The following is a 15,390-nucleotide window of genomic DNA, read 5'->3' as shown; positions in this document are numbered from 1 at the left end:
ATAGGTGAAGAATGTGACCTATTCTTAAATGTGTTGAGAGAACCTGTGGGCTATAGGGGATTTCCTGTCTTGCCCTATTGCTTCTCCTGCATGGGAAGGTTTTAGTCAGTGTAATGTTAAGGAATCCATCATGTATTTGTGTGGCCAGATTTCCCCACTTAGACTTCTCATGGGTCACTCTTCATAAGTGACACTTTAAATATTACAAATGGAGAATTGGGAAAACATCGATGCTATCTCTGCCAATGCTCTCTTTGGAATTCAGAGTAATCTAGGGAGTCTTTAACTCAGAATATCCTCCCCACTCTTGTTTTTACTTTGAAGGATTGGGACTACTTATAGAGGAGGACTGCACAGGGAGTCAGTAGCTTGGAATACTGGCCAAATACTGGTGATCCAAGGTCTATGGATCTAGAAAATGAAACTACATTGATGGGGGTATAGATGGACTCTGTCAAAGCTAGCATGTTTGCCTGTGATGTGGTTTCATTAGAGATTCTGCAACTAGAACCATGTATTTCTTAGTTTATTACAGGGATATTTTAAAATGGTAGACATACTTTTTTTTTTCCTCAAAGAAATATAGTTAAGTAGTGCCCCTTCAGGGGAGAAGAAGACATTTTTCATCAAAGGAGAAAAACTAGTCTTCAATCAGAGGAGAAACCCAAAAGTATGGGTATTATAAAAACGTTTCCTTACCCAACACAAAACCATCAAGATGCCCAAGAAGCGGAAGACTGAAAAATAGGGCCATGGGGCAGAAGTGCCATCTGCAAGATATGACTATGGTATAGTCAGGGATTGAGAGATAGAATAAAGCCACTTTTAACAGTTGTTGTATCTCTAGCATCTAGAATACTTGCAAGAAAATAGGAGGGTATTAACAAGTATTTGTATTTGAAGCGATGAATGAGGGGGGGAAAAGCCACCTTCGTTTCTCCCTGTTCCTCCTTAAATGTGTAATTTATTAAATTATGTATGGGGTCTCTATGGGCTGTGTGTTTAATTTGCACATTTTTCTTCATTATAACATAATTACAGTAAGTCACTGAACTGGCCACTTTCTGCTGATTTTATTCCTTAACAATTTTTTTTTACTATTAACTCAAACTTTATGCCTTTTTTCTCCTTCTATACAATAGATTGTCTCACTTTCCTTTTTAAGATTTATTTCCAGGCTATATCAAGAATAATGAGAAACTAAATTTCAAGACACTAGTATGCCTAATAGAGGTAATATCATATATTCAAAAGTTCTTTTTATTTATAATAATGTTTATATAACATTTATATAATGTTTATAGCATAAATATTGTAAAGTAATCATATATTAAGTACATAGTTTGAAGAATTTTTACAAAATTATAATACCTATGCACCTACTTCTACTCACCCTATACATATTAACGTGTCCCCTGTCTATCATTACCTCCCTGCAGTCCTAACTACTATCTTATTCTGAACATTTTATAAACATAGTAATCTCAGTATGTACTCTTTTCTGCCTGGCTTTATTCAGGCAAATTATGTTACTGAGATTCATCTATGATGTTCTTTTATATTTCAGAGTCACGTTTAATTGTACAAATCTCAGTTATTGTTTTAATCTACTCTACTGTTGATAGTGTTAAAATTAAATAAAACATGTAGATCAGACTTGAGAATTCCCTGAGCAGACAAAACTATTTAAGCCCCTCAAGCAAAGCTAACTCTAGCTTATTTCGTCAACATAGCATAACTTAACTCGGTTATTTCTTGTAAATATCTCTAACAGTCATAAAATAAACTTAAGTCATCCTTTTAAAAAATGATATGAAATAATCACTTTTAACCAATCCCCTGCCCTATGGAAACCCCATTGTAATAACCAATCATTGTAAAAGCTAAGCAACTTCCTCATTTCTCCTTTATAAGCCTTCCTGTAATATCATGCCTCTAAGCTTCATATCAGTTTGGGGTTTGGATTATCCCAGTTCAGGAACTGTTCTTATACCTACAATAAACTCAATAAATACTGTTTTACTGATCTAGTGATCTTCATTTTGCTATTTCTGAATTTTCTGACAACAGGAATTTGAATGTTTCCATTTTGAAGCTTTATGAATATTGTTTTGAACATTCTTGTATATGTGTTTTAGTGTACATGCTTATGTATTTCACTTAGAGATATATCTGGGAATAAGTTTTTTGAGACCATAGGTTTTACATATATTGGCCTTAAATAGTTATTGCCAAATGTGTCTCCAAAATGCTTATAACAATTTATATTCTTAAAACAATTACACTAGTAATGCACCTACTGAACATATTTTAGAACACTTATCATTCGTTCTTTGAATTTTAGTCATTCTAGTGGGTTTTTCTTGATAATAAACTTTGAAGCTTGAAAAAAAAAATAGTATCTGGGAAACAAAAGCAGTCCTTGCATTCTAGAATGGAAATTGAGATTTGTTTTCAAGGCAGATTTCTGTTTTACCCTGTGGAATGCTATTTGCTGGGCTACTAATAACTAAAGGCAGTTTTTAGGGAAATCCTTAATATGGAGAAATGAGAAAATTTTCGTGCTTCAGGATGAATTTTGAAATGTAATTTGAAAAGCAAAATAACAGCAACGTACTCTATAAAATAGAACCCCTTCAGCTTAAAAAAATCTGATTTACTATACATATTTTGCTTACTTCCTTAGTAGTTGCTAGACTTTATATGTATATATTAACTTATCAAAATCTATTTCAGGTTTATATTGATTTAATGTAAGTCAGTGAGATTCAGAAACATTATTCTTGCATGGCTCTATTTCTCCCCACTTCTTTTTTGGGTTATTATTATTATAAATATTTTAAATAAATATAAATTATATTATAAATGTAAGCTAAATAAACATTATTATAAATACAAATAAAACAATTATAAATAATATAAATTATAAACATTTATAAGAAATATAAATATCATAATTATATATTATAAATGTTAGAAATATGAATACATAAAACATGTTTTTATTACTTTATCATGTTTTTTAAGTTGTTATTATTAAAGTATAGTTGACATATGATGTTATATTAGTTTCAGATGTACAACATAGTGATAAGGGAATTCTATACATTATACTATGTTCATCATGATAGGTATAGCTTATATTTGTATACTTTTTAAAGACATTACAAGAAGAAAAGAGAGTAATATATTTAGAGTGTTCGTATTGTTAACCTTCTTATTTACCATTTCTAGTTTCCATCATTTATTCCTGTGAATTTGAGTTATCCTTTGCTGTCATTTACTGAGCCCAATATACCATTGCTCTAACAGTGCCACAGCATAAGCTGTGACTGGTCCAAAAATACAATTACATATACATACATACAATTACATATATATACACACACACACACTTTTTTTTTAAAGATTTTATTTATTTATTTGAGAGAGAGAGAATGAGACAGAGAGAGAGCATGAGAGGGGGGAGGGTCAGAGGGAGAAGCACACTCCCTGCTGAGCAGGGAGCCTGATGCAGGACTCAATCCCGGGACTCCAGGATCATGACCTGAGCTGAACACAGTTGCTTTAATCTTTTTTTTTTTTTTTTTTTGAGAGAGAGAGAATGAGAGATAGAGAGCACGAGAGGGAAGAGGGTCAGAGGGAGAAGCAGACTCCCTGCTGAGCAGGGAGCCCGATGTGGGACTCGATCCGAGGACTCCAGGATCATGACCTGAGCTGAAGGCAGTCGCTTAACCAACTGAGCCACCCAGTAACCCTACACACACACTTATATTTAGTTTTATTAAATTGATTTAAAATCAATTATGGTAAAAATATACAGTTATACTGTCTTTTATAATTCCATAGTTACCTTTACTAGTTCTCTTCGTTTTTTTGTGTTTGTAGATTTGAATATCTGTCTGAAGTTACTTGTGTTCAGCCTGAAGAACTTCCTTTAGCATTTCTTGTAATATTTCTCTACTAGCAACAAATTATGTAACTTTCTATATAGCTAGGAATGTCTTTTATTTCGGTTTTAGTTTAATGGATACAAGATACTTTGTTGACAGTTTTTTCTTGCAGGACTTTGATTATCCCTTCCCACTGCTTCCACTACTTTTTATAAGATGTTAGCTCTTATTTTTATGGGGGATCATTTGTAAGTAATGAGTCATTTTTCCCTTGTTACTTCCAAATTTTTTTCTTATTATGGCTTTCACAATTTTTAACATGATGTGTTTGCTTTATTCTACTTGGATCTGTCAATCTTCTTGGAAGTGTAGATTAATGCTTTTCATCAAATTTGGGAAGTTTTCATGCAGTATTTCTTCTGCTTCTTTTTCTCTCTTCTCTCCTCTTGGCACTCCTATTGCATGTGTGCTGGCATGCTTAATGATGCCCCACATTTCTCTGAAGCTAGGTTCCTTTTTCTTCATTCTTTGTGTGTGTGTGTGTGTGTGTGTGTACCTCTGATTGCACAATCTCTATTGATTTTCCTTCAAGTGTGCTCATTTTTTTCCTGCCAGTCCAAAGCTACTGTCAAACTTCTCTAGTAAACTTTTCATTTCCATTATTTTACTTTTCAAATTTACAATTTCCATTTGGTTTGCTTTTTACATGATTTCAATCTATTTATTGGTATTTATTTGATGAGGCATTGTCAGCATCACTTCCTTTACAAAACATGATTTATTTCTTTAAACATATTTTTCATGGTTATTTTGAAGTCTTCTTTGACTAAAGAGGGCGAGTTAATCTCACAGGTAATTTATACTGTCTTTTTTTCTACCCGTGTGAGGGTCAGACTTTCTTTTTTTGTATGAGTATTCATGAATCAAACCTTTATTTTGTTGGAAAGCAAACACTTTAGGTAACATATTGTAGTAGCACTGGGTACTGCTCCTTCTCACCTGTTACTACTGTTTGCTCATTTGTTTACTGACAGGCTGGAATATATTAGTAAAGTCTGTTTCCTATAGTGTAAAATCTACTTACACAAAATTGTTGACCCATGGCTCTGGAGCTGGAGGTGGGGACAATAGCAGTCTTGTGCTTTGCATGCTGGGGCTCAGTAAAAGGGCCAGGGCAATACTGGGTGTTTTTCTCAAATTGATGCCAGCAGGCTGGGTCCAGAGGACCCCGAGGGAGTCCCATAGGATCAGCCAAGAGGGTCTGTGGCTTCGCGAAGGATGGAAATCAAATGCAAGCCAACAGGGAGTGAGAGCAGAGTTTATTGAATATACATAGAGAGCAGACACGGAATGTCTGGGAGACTCAAAAAGGAAAGGAGGGAGTCTTGTCTTTGTTCAGGATCTGGGGGTTTTTACTGAGGATGGTCATCTGTTGTACCTGTCCCCTGAGGTATCCAGGAACCAGTTAGAACAAAGACGAGGGCCCAGGTGTTATTTCTTGGATCCAGGGGGCCTTGGCAGCAAGATGTCTAGTGCTGGTGGTCTAGAATACACATTGTCCTCATTCTCACCTGGTCTTCCTTAAATATTATCTATTCTAGAGAAATCATTTAACTCCTTGTCCCTTAGAAGGAGGATATATGCTATCTGCATTATGAGGTATGTATAAAATGGAGTAGGGGTGCAGGTCCTAGCAAGAATAGAAGCAGGAAAAGGAAAAAAAATAAAACAGATTTTTATGGAGTCTTTCAGTTTCCCTGTCTCAAAATTGTCTCTACTAGTACAGAGTCCTCACTTGAATGAGCCAGTGTTAGTGAGTTAAGGGGCCTAGTATTACCATGTGCGCCATCCCTGAGTTTGAGCATCCATCTCATAAGTGGGGGATATGCACAAGAAGGGAGCATCTTATCCCTTGGCTTCACTCACTCAGAACTTAGCCCCTGCTACTGGTAGCTCAGGGGTAGGAGGATGATGTGGACCCTCTGCCTCCCCTACACAACTCTTTTCTCCCTCAGCTGGGGGACAGGAGAAGAGGAAGCCCTGTGCTCTGGGCTGCACTAGTCTGGAACAGATTTTCCATCACACTAGGCTGGGAGTGGGAAGGCAGGGAGAGGATCATGCACGGTTCAAATGCTACCAATTCTCACTGTGATTAGCATGGTCTAGTACAATTTCTTCAATAAATGTGTCTAATTTGCTGTTAGCCCTTAGTACCATTTTCAGAGGACTGAAAATTTTTGCTTTATTGAGGTATAATTGATATACAAAAATTGCATACATTTAATATATACATCTTGATGAGTTTGGACATATGTATGTATCTGTGATACCATCAACAAAATCAAGGTACTAAACTTATCCATAACCTCTAGAAATTTCTTTGTGTTCATGTGTGTCTGTATGTATGTGTGCATGATAAAAACAATATGAAATCTGGGCGCCTGGGTGGCTCAGTTGGTTAGGCGACTGCCTTCGGCTCAGGTCATGATCCTGGAGTCCCGGGATCGAGTCCCGCATCGGGCTCCCTGCTCAGCGGGGAGTCTGCTTCTCCCTCTGACCCTCTTCCCTCTCATGCTCTCTCTCATTCTCTCTCTCTCAAATAAATAAATAAAATCTTAAAAAAAACCAATATGAAATCTATACTCAATATATTTTAAAGTGCACAATACCATGTTGCTAATGATTGGTACTATGTTGCACAGATCTCTAGAACTTGGTCATCTTGCATAGCTGAAACTTGGTACCCACTGAGCAAAAAATCCCTATTCTTCCCTGCCCTGCAGCCCCTAGCAACCACCATTCTATTCTTTGTTTCTATAGGTTTGACTATTTTAAATACCTTGTATAAGTGTAGTGATGCATCAAAAAGAATAAAATACTTAAGAATAAACTTAATCAAGGAGATGAAAGGCTTGTACATAGAAAACTATAATATTTTCTGATGAAATAAATTAATGCAGACAAAAATAAATAGAGACAACATCAAATTGTTTTTTTAAAAATAACTTTGACCTGTTTCAGTGGGAATTAGGTCTGTGGAGCTCCTCACACAATGCCATTCTGTTAAAAAAAATTTTTTTTAAACCCACTATATTTTGATTCCACTCTGCCTGAATGTTTTTATTATTACCGAAGATGTAACTATTCCCATTTAGGAACTTCTCTTTTCATTGGTTACTGTCAGGATAAGACAACAGCAAGTGAGGACTGTTTGTTGTTGTTGTTGTTGTTGTTGTTGTTTCACTTTCTGCCAAAGAAAAATGCCAAAAAAATATAGTCTAGCCTTTGCTTATCAAAAATGTTTTTGGAAGGGTGAATTTATACATAGTGTGTTATTTGGTAATATGTTAACTAGACGGAGGGAATCCAACATGTATTCTTAGGGCTTCTGTACATCCTACTGAGTTAGAAAATACCTTTTGCTTATATAGATGGATTTTCATTGAAAGGAAAGTTTTCATTCTCAAACATCCTAAAAAGTCTACAATTTTAAAGAATGAAACAAACTATGAGCAATAAGAAGGAATGAACTCTACTCTTTTCAAGGGGTTGGATGTGAACAGAGTCTTGCAGAAGTTTGAAAAACAGTGAAAAAAAAAATGGTTACACCCGGATATTTGTATTTAAAAAGTTTAACTGGACACAGTCACATGGAAACTTGCCAGAAACTAGGTGAAATCCAGTTTGAGCTCATTGTTTCAATGTACAAACTCTTCTAATAGATTATTTGTTTCTAATACACATAAGTGTCAGTGATATTTTGTTAAAAAATATGTTGGGGACCAGAGTGAAATACAGTCTGTCTGCTGACTTTTCTATCCAAAGTGGGAGAAATCAAAATAGAATTGAGATCATCCCTGAAAGGGTCCTTGGAGAACATCTGAACCTACAAGTGATCAGAGACCATATTATGATGACAAGAGGAGAAAACTATAGCTGAAGAACCTGAAACTTGCTCTGGAGCACCATCAGCCAACTGACCATAAACTCACATTTCGGACACTATCAAATTAAAATAAATGAATATTGATTTCTTAATAAAGACCTTGATAACTGATGCTCCCACTCTACCCAAATAAACAATAGCAACATAAATTGAGGGAGTCACCAGATAGCTTATTATTAATGTATTAAAAAATATAAGGGGAGATCATACCACTGTAGTGCTTAGCATTTCTTAAGGCATTAACATGGCATTTTATATGGCTATGCTCACAATAAAATTAAAGAAGTCTTACTTTCTGGTAAGTAGGATGAAGAAAATCTCCTAAAAATATAATTTGTATTCCTATACATTATGCCAAGATGTTAGAGCAATAATTCAGGCAATACGTGTAACTAACACACAAAGTAAAAACTTGGTAACTATTTTCCTCCTCTTTCATTTTAAGAAGGTAACCCTGAAAACACCAAATTTAAAGTTCTTTTTATATATACTTACATTTTACACCATAAAGGATCTCAAAAAGCATCAAGCAGATGAAATCTGAAAGACCATATATTTTACCTAAAGATGATAATTACTTATTCAAAGTTGGAATAAGAATTCTAAGGGCTAGTTTATTTCCAACAATGATGATGTTGACTAAGCACTCAAAAAGAGGAAGAGCAAATTATAAGAAAATCAGTACAAATTAAATGTTTACATTAGAAATATGGAAAACATAATTACTACATAAAAGAACAAAATTTGAGAAGAAATTCAAATAAGAGGTTTTCTCCAAACTAGATGAATGGATGGAATTGTTCTGTCTAGCAACAGGCTTATCTTTGCAACTATTTCATGTTAACTACATGAAAGGTATTTTCAGATTCTTGTGATTCTGTACAAAACTCTGTTACCATCCACATAGTATTTTGTAAAGAACATGCATTATTTATTTACTATATTTTGACTAAAAAAATATAAATCACCAAGCTGTTTGCATAATTGCTGAGCACCCAGCAATTGACTTTGAATTTGGGGGGAAATGTGCTGCCATTTTGACACAAACACTGATTAGTTTTAAAGGAGTTTTTTTGTTTGTTTGCCTTATTGCCTACCACATAAATCTCTATAAACTATTGTTTAAATAATAAAACAGTAAGAGTAAATAAACTACTGTATTAATTTTTCACTCATATGAATAAAATACAGATATTGATTACATTGTGATTTACTGAAGGAAAAAAGAAAAAATGATAGCAAAAAATGTCCATTGAGTCTACCTGACTTCATTGATAACCTAATTGGATTATATAGTCCCTTAACATTTAATTCCATGATTGATATGGTTAGATATAGGTCTATCTTTGTATTGTTTTCTGTTTATCCACTCTAGCTTTTGTTCTTCAATTTCTCTTTATGTATTTATTTTTTAATTCTTTGAATTTCTTAGAATTCAATTCTAATATATCCATTGTTTTCAGTTATGTATTCTTACATATTTTTGCAATGCTCTAGATAGCATGATATGAATCTCCAAATTTTATAGTCTGAGAGGTAACATTGTACTGTTTCACACAAATTATAGAAACTTTTCAATCATACAGATATATTTCCATTCTTCATGGTCCCTTTAATAGCACATGTATTAAATCTACAATACTATAGAGGCACCCAGCTGGCTCAGGCAGTTGAGCATCTGACTCTTGATTTTGACTTTAGTCATGATCTCACGGTCTTGAGATCGAGCCCCACATTGGGCTCCATGCTGAGTGTGGAACCTACTTAAGATTCTCTCTCTCCCTTTCTCTCTGCCCCTCCCTATCCCCCTGCCCCTCCCTACTTACATACTCTTTAACTTAATTAATTAATCTACAATACTATAAATGCAACAGGACAATGTTATAATTTTTGATATAGTAGCTATGTAGTTTTTTAAAAAAATAGGAGAAAATCTAGTCTTTTCAATATGTACCTGGCAATTTATCTTTGATAGGCTCTTTATTCATTTTTAAAAAATCTGAGTTTACCTTGGTATTATTTCCATTCAGACTGAAAAATTTCCCTCACTATAAATGTGGGTATGGTGACAAAAATAATCTTAGATTAGCTTTTTTGGAATATATATTTATTTCATTTTCATTATTAAAGGATATTTTACTAGATATAGAATTTTGCAATCAGGTTTTTTGTTGTTTCTTGTTCAGTGTTAAAGTCATTTTTTGCAGTCTTCTAGGCTACATAGTTTTGATTAGTAGTTTCAATTATTGGAAGATTATTCCTCTGAGATAATGTTATATATTTTTTTCTGCCTGATTTCAAGATTTTCCATTTATCATTGTTTTTTCAAGAGTTTATCTGTGATGTGCCTATGTTTAATTCTTAGAATTTGCCCCAGTTGGGGGTCAATGAGCTTCTCAAATCTGTACTATTATATATTGCACCAAGTTTTGGAATTTTAGTGATTAACTCAAACTTTTCCCTAATTTATAGAAAAAATCAATAAAATTCATTTAACTTCTTACCACTATACCTGAAACTGGGATGAATTCTCATCTCTTCTTTGATCCTAAATTCTCTTTCTTTCTATGTCTCTTTCTCTCTCCTGTATCTTTAAAATGTCTTAGTATTAAAAAAATGCCTATGATATTGGAGGCATCAAATATTCACTGAATAGTTTAATCTTTCTTATTACATCATCCTTGTAATTAGTATTTTAACCTGATCAAGTTTTATGTCTAATATTTTTTCATTAAAAACAACTTCAGTTAGCACTTGATTTTTTTTAACTTTTTAAACTTAATACAGCAATATATATGTATACACACACAACCCATATTTTAAGCCTATAACTTGATGATTTATAACAAATTGAACAAACTTACATAACTATTACTCCAACATAGAAATAAAATATTAATTGCATTCCAAAAACATCTTTTAAGCTTTTTCCCACTCGTTCCTGCTTATGCTAGATTAAAAGGAATACACTTTCTTTCTTCTTCCTCCTCCATTAAATGTCTCTTCTTTTCTTTTTTCTTTTTTTTTTAAGATTTCTTATTTATTTGACAGAGAGAGAGAGCGCGCACAAGCAGAGGAAGCAGCAGAGGGAGAAGCATGCTCAGCGCTGAGCAAGGAGCCTGAAGCGGGGCTCGATCCCAGGACCCTGGGATCATGATCTGAGCTGAAGGCAGACACTTAACCAACTGAGCCACCCAGATACCCAATGTCTCCTTTCTTTTAGTTTCAGAAGTCTCTATCATTACCTTGTCCAATGTGATATGGCAGAAATAAAGCTGGTACCAGCTTCTGAGCAGGGACATAAAAGAACTGCAGCTTATACTTCTTAATCTTTTGGAAGACTTTTTCTTGGAAGCCAGCTACCATATAAAAAGTTTGACTATTCTGAGACAAGCATATTATGGTAAGTCAAAGCCATCTAATAAAACCCTGGAGAATGAGACATAATGGAGTGGGGAAGGGCCAAAGGAAAACTGAGTAAAGGAATCACTTGATAAGTAAATCTTCCAACCCTAGTGGACCCTGCTGAGCCATGGAGATCAGAGTTGAACCACCTAGTCATTTCTGAGCTACTGATCCAAAAAATTACAAGAAAAAATAAGAGGCATCTTGGAGCCATGTTTACTATGTAGCATAACTGGAATAAGATGATAGATACTGGAACATTCCTTATTTCTCACTATCCTGAATTCTACAATCATAGCCTAATATGGTCTGTTTTTGACTTTTATGTAATTGAATAATACAAATATGTTTGCGGGTAGGGTTTACTTCACTCGGTTTGTTATGATACGTACCTGGGTATGTGTGTGCATGTATGTGTGTAGGAGCGCTTTCTCCTTTTTCATTGTATAAAATGAAATACAGAAACATAGTAAACATAGTACTATATATATGTGCTATGTATATGTGTGTGCATATATATGTGTATATATATATACATGCATATATAGAAAATGAATGTACAAAATTTAATGTCAATTTCCATATGATGAACATTTTACTTATTTCACATTTTGGGTTATAAATAAAACTCCCATAAATATGTTTGCAAATGTCTTTCATTGCAACTTTACATGGATTTCTGTTGATTATAAATAAGAGTAAAATTGGTGGGTCATAATAATTTACATTTGCAATTCTAGTAAGCAACAATAAACATTTCTTTTTTTTTGTACCAATCACATTTGTACCAATGTATACTCCCACCAGAAGTGTTTGAGAATGCCAGTTACTGCAAATCCTTGCCAAAATTTAAGATTGTTAACTTTATAAAACTGTATCTATTCTGGTGGTTATCTCAGTGTGACTAAGTTGCTTTTCACTGAAAACGAAAGAGAACAGAATGGTTATCTTTTTATATTTTTATTGGCCACTAGGTATTATTTTTTACAGAGATTGCTTTGTATCTGTCTTTTTTTTCTACTTGTTCTCTGCCTTTTATGTATGAATGCTTTTATGTAGGAATTGTTTTGAAAATATACCTGGTATAAGCCTGTTGTTGGTTATGTGTTTCAAATATCTACTCTTACTCCATAACATATTTTTTCATTCTACTAATGGTATCTTCTGATTTTAATTTTATTTTTAATTTTACTATGTCAAACAACTGTCTCATGTTTGGAATTTTTTGTGTCTTATTCAAGTATTTTTTTTTTTAAGATTTTATTTATTTACCTGACAGAGACATAGCAAGAGAGGGAACACAAGCAGGGGGAGTGGGAGAGGGAGAAGCAGGCTTCCCGCAGAGCAGGGAGCTCGATGTGGGGCTCGATCCCAGGACCCTGGGATCATGACCCGAGCTGAAGGCAGCCGCTTAACGACTGAGCCACCCAGGCGCCCCTGGGTATTTCTTAACATGAATGTAATTACTATATCTTTATACATATCATCATCTACACATCTTATTTCTTTTTTGTTTCACATATAAATCTACAGACTAACTTACTGTTTTTGATTTTGTGGTGAATCAAATGTCAACTTTTTCATGCTTTTCATATGGATAATTCAATCCTGTACTGAACTTTTATTGAGCCAGAACACTTTATTGAAAAGAATAATCTTAACTATTCTGCAGAGCTAGCTCATTTTAAATAATGTAGCCATATGTACTTGATTCTGTTTCAAGACTCTATTAGATCTGTTTCATTGACCTATTTGTTTATTCTTGTGTCAATACCAATTCTCTGAACTACTTTAACTTTAATATACGTATCAAAATCTAGCAGAGTACATTCAACCACTGTGTACTTTTTCAAGATTGCCTTGGCTATATTTGGCTCTTGTATTTCTGTATTTTTTTAGAACCAACTTGTACATTTTCACAAAAACACCTGCTTAAATTTTGATTGAGGTTGTATCATAATTTCAGGAGGGGGTGATAACAACTTTATTATATTATATATTATATATATAATTATTATATATAATAAATATATATTATATTTATTATATTAAATAAAATAAAAACAAATAGGAAGTATATCTGCATTTAGTTCAGCATTTTCTATCTATTTTCAAAAGCTTTGTATCTTACTGTAAAGAAATCTTACCCAAATTTTATTTGATTTATTTTTAGTCATGTTGTGATTAGGATGTCACTCTAAATGTCCTATTTTTAAACTTCACTTTTGAGTTGTTTATGGTTGCTTTATAGAAATATAATTCAATTTGCATGGTGACCTTGCATCCAGCATACTTATACTAAATTTCCTTAAATTATAACAGTTTAATTGTAATATGACTAAATTTACTCATTTTAATTAATAAATAACAATCCCAAACTGCTACTGATTCTACTGCCCCACTTGTCTGATATATTTGTCTTTATTCCTGTGCCATCATCCCAGCTACAACCACCCACAGTTTATTTGATCTGCTGTGACAGCCTCCCATTAATATCCTATATCCTCCCTTATTTCCTCCAGTTTCTCTGAACACAGCAACGAGGCTTATTCTTTCAAATTTCAAATGTGAATATCTCGCTTACTTAAAAAATTTAATGACATATTACTATTTTTCAGCTTAGCACCGTTCCTTTCTGGATTTGTTCCTGAACAACCTAACAGTCTGTTACATAACTTAATGACAACTTTGCCTTTCATGCCATGTGAGTAGGGTTGCCACGCCATAGACAGGATGCCCAGCAAAATTTGAACTTGAGGTAAACAAAAAAATATTTTTCATATATTATTTCACAAGTTCTGCTTGCATTTTTTTAAAACATGTTTGTCGCTTACCTAAAATTGAAAATAAAGCTAGGCATCATGTTTTTCCTATAATAATCCTATGCAGAAACCATCTTATAAACCCCAGTAACAAATCACCTGCTTGGAAACTACTGTTGGTTCAGGAATGGACCTGTACCCTAAGATGAGACTGTGATCACCCTGGACATGCTTTTGGGTCTTTAGATACATATTTAGTTTCTATCTGTGATTTGTCTCTGTAGGATGATATTAGGATACTAGCTTTTCTGTGGACATCTTGGTCTTGTAAAAGAAAGTAAAATAGAAGAAAGTTAACCAGAGAGGTGAAAAAATCAGGAGAGAACAAAAAGAGAGATCACTGACAGCTTCTGTGATTCAGTGAACCCAGCTGCGGAAATAAATCAAGGTCAGGCAAATAAGAGAAAGCAAAGGCTATTTACTGAGACTTGCTATAGAAAGGAAGTCAGTCACCATCACTTAAATTTTGGCAGAGACACAAAGGCAGGCAATGAAGTGAGAAAGCTTTTTATTGGACAGAAGGGAAGACTTCAGGTATGCTCTAAATGGAGGGTGTTGAAAAGGAGAAGCTGTAGGCAGACGAGCTAGAATGGTCAGGGGCGCATATTTGGCTTTCTGTAGTTGGTCCTAAATTGGAAATGGGGACAGAAAATTAGGGAAGCTTCTAGTGATTCGTCATGTCTTCACGATTTTGGGCTGAATATTGCAGGAGTTACTGGATTGTCAGTAGAGCTAGAACTCTGGCCTCCCACAAGTCTGATTTATGGCAGGTTGGCTTCCTGGGCTGGTTACTGCCGAAGATGAGTTGGTTTACTGGGCAGATTCCTGCAGGTTGTGGGCCAGAGTTTCATTTTTATATATGGTCTGTCTATTGTCCAGTTGTATATTCAGTCTTTCACAGTTACGTATGAATCAGAGCTTTTTCAGTAACGTGAATCAATAAATTCCCCTTTATGTCTAATCTAGTTTGAAGTGTAGACAAGTCAGCTGCATCAAGAAAAATTCTGATAAATATGAACCTTTAGATATTTTCTGCTCATTGTTCTTAACATAAAGAGACAAATTATTAAGCTGATTTACAATTCCCTAATTGGCTTCTGTCTCTCTTCTATTCCAGCATCAATCTATCTAATTTATAGACACATTCAACCACCATACTGACACTTTTCAATTCCTATAATGAATGTAGTCTTTTCCTCCACCAGGAATTTTATCCTCATATTTCTTTTTCCTGGATTGTTTTATAGGCAGACTCTTCCCTGCCCCAATCCATCACTATCATTTTTAAGTTAACCCTTAACACATTTTTGAGCTCTCAATTAAA

This window comes from Eumetopias jubatus, unplaced genomic scaffold (genome assembly GCF_037043125.1).
Source record: "Eumetopias jubatus isolate StellerSeaLion01/CBP00866 unplaced genomic scaffold, mEumJub1_p1.0 scaffold_3, whole genome shotgun sequence".
NCBI classification, from domain to species: Eukaryota; Metazoa; Chordata; class Mammalia; order Carnivora; family Otariidae; genus Eumetopias; species Eumetopias jubatus.
Note: the sequence above shows the minus strand (reverse complement) of the source record.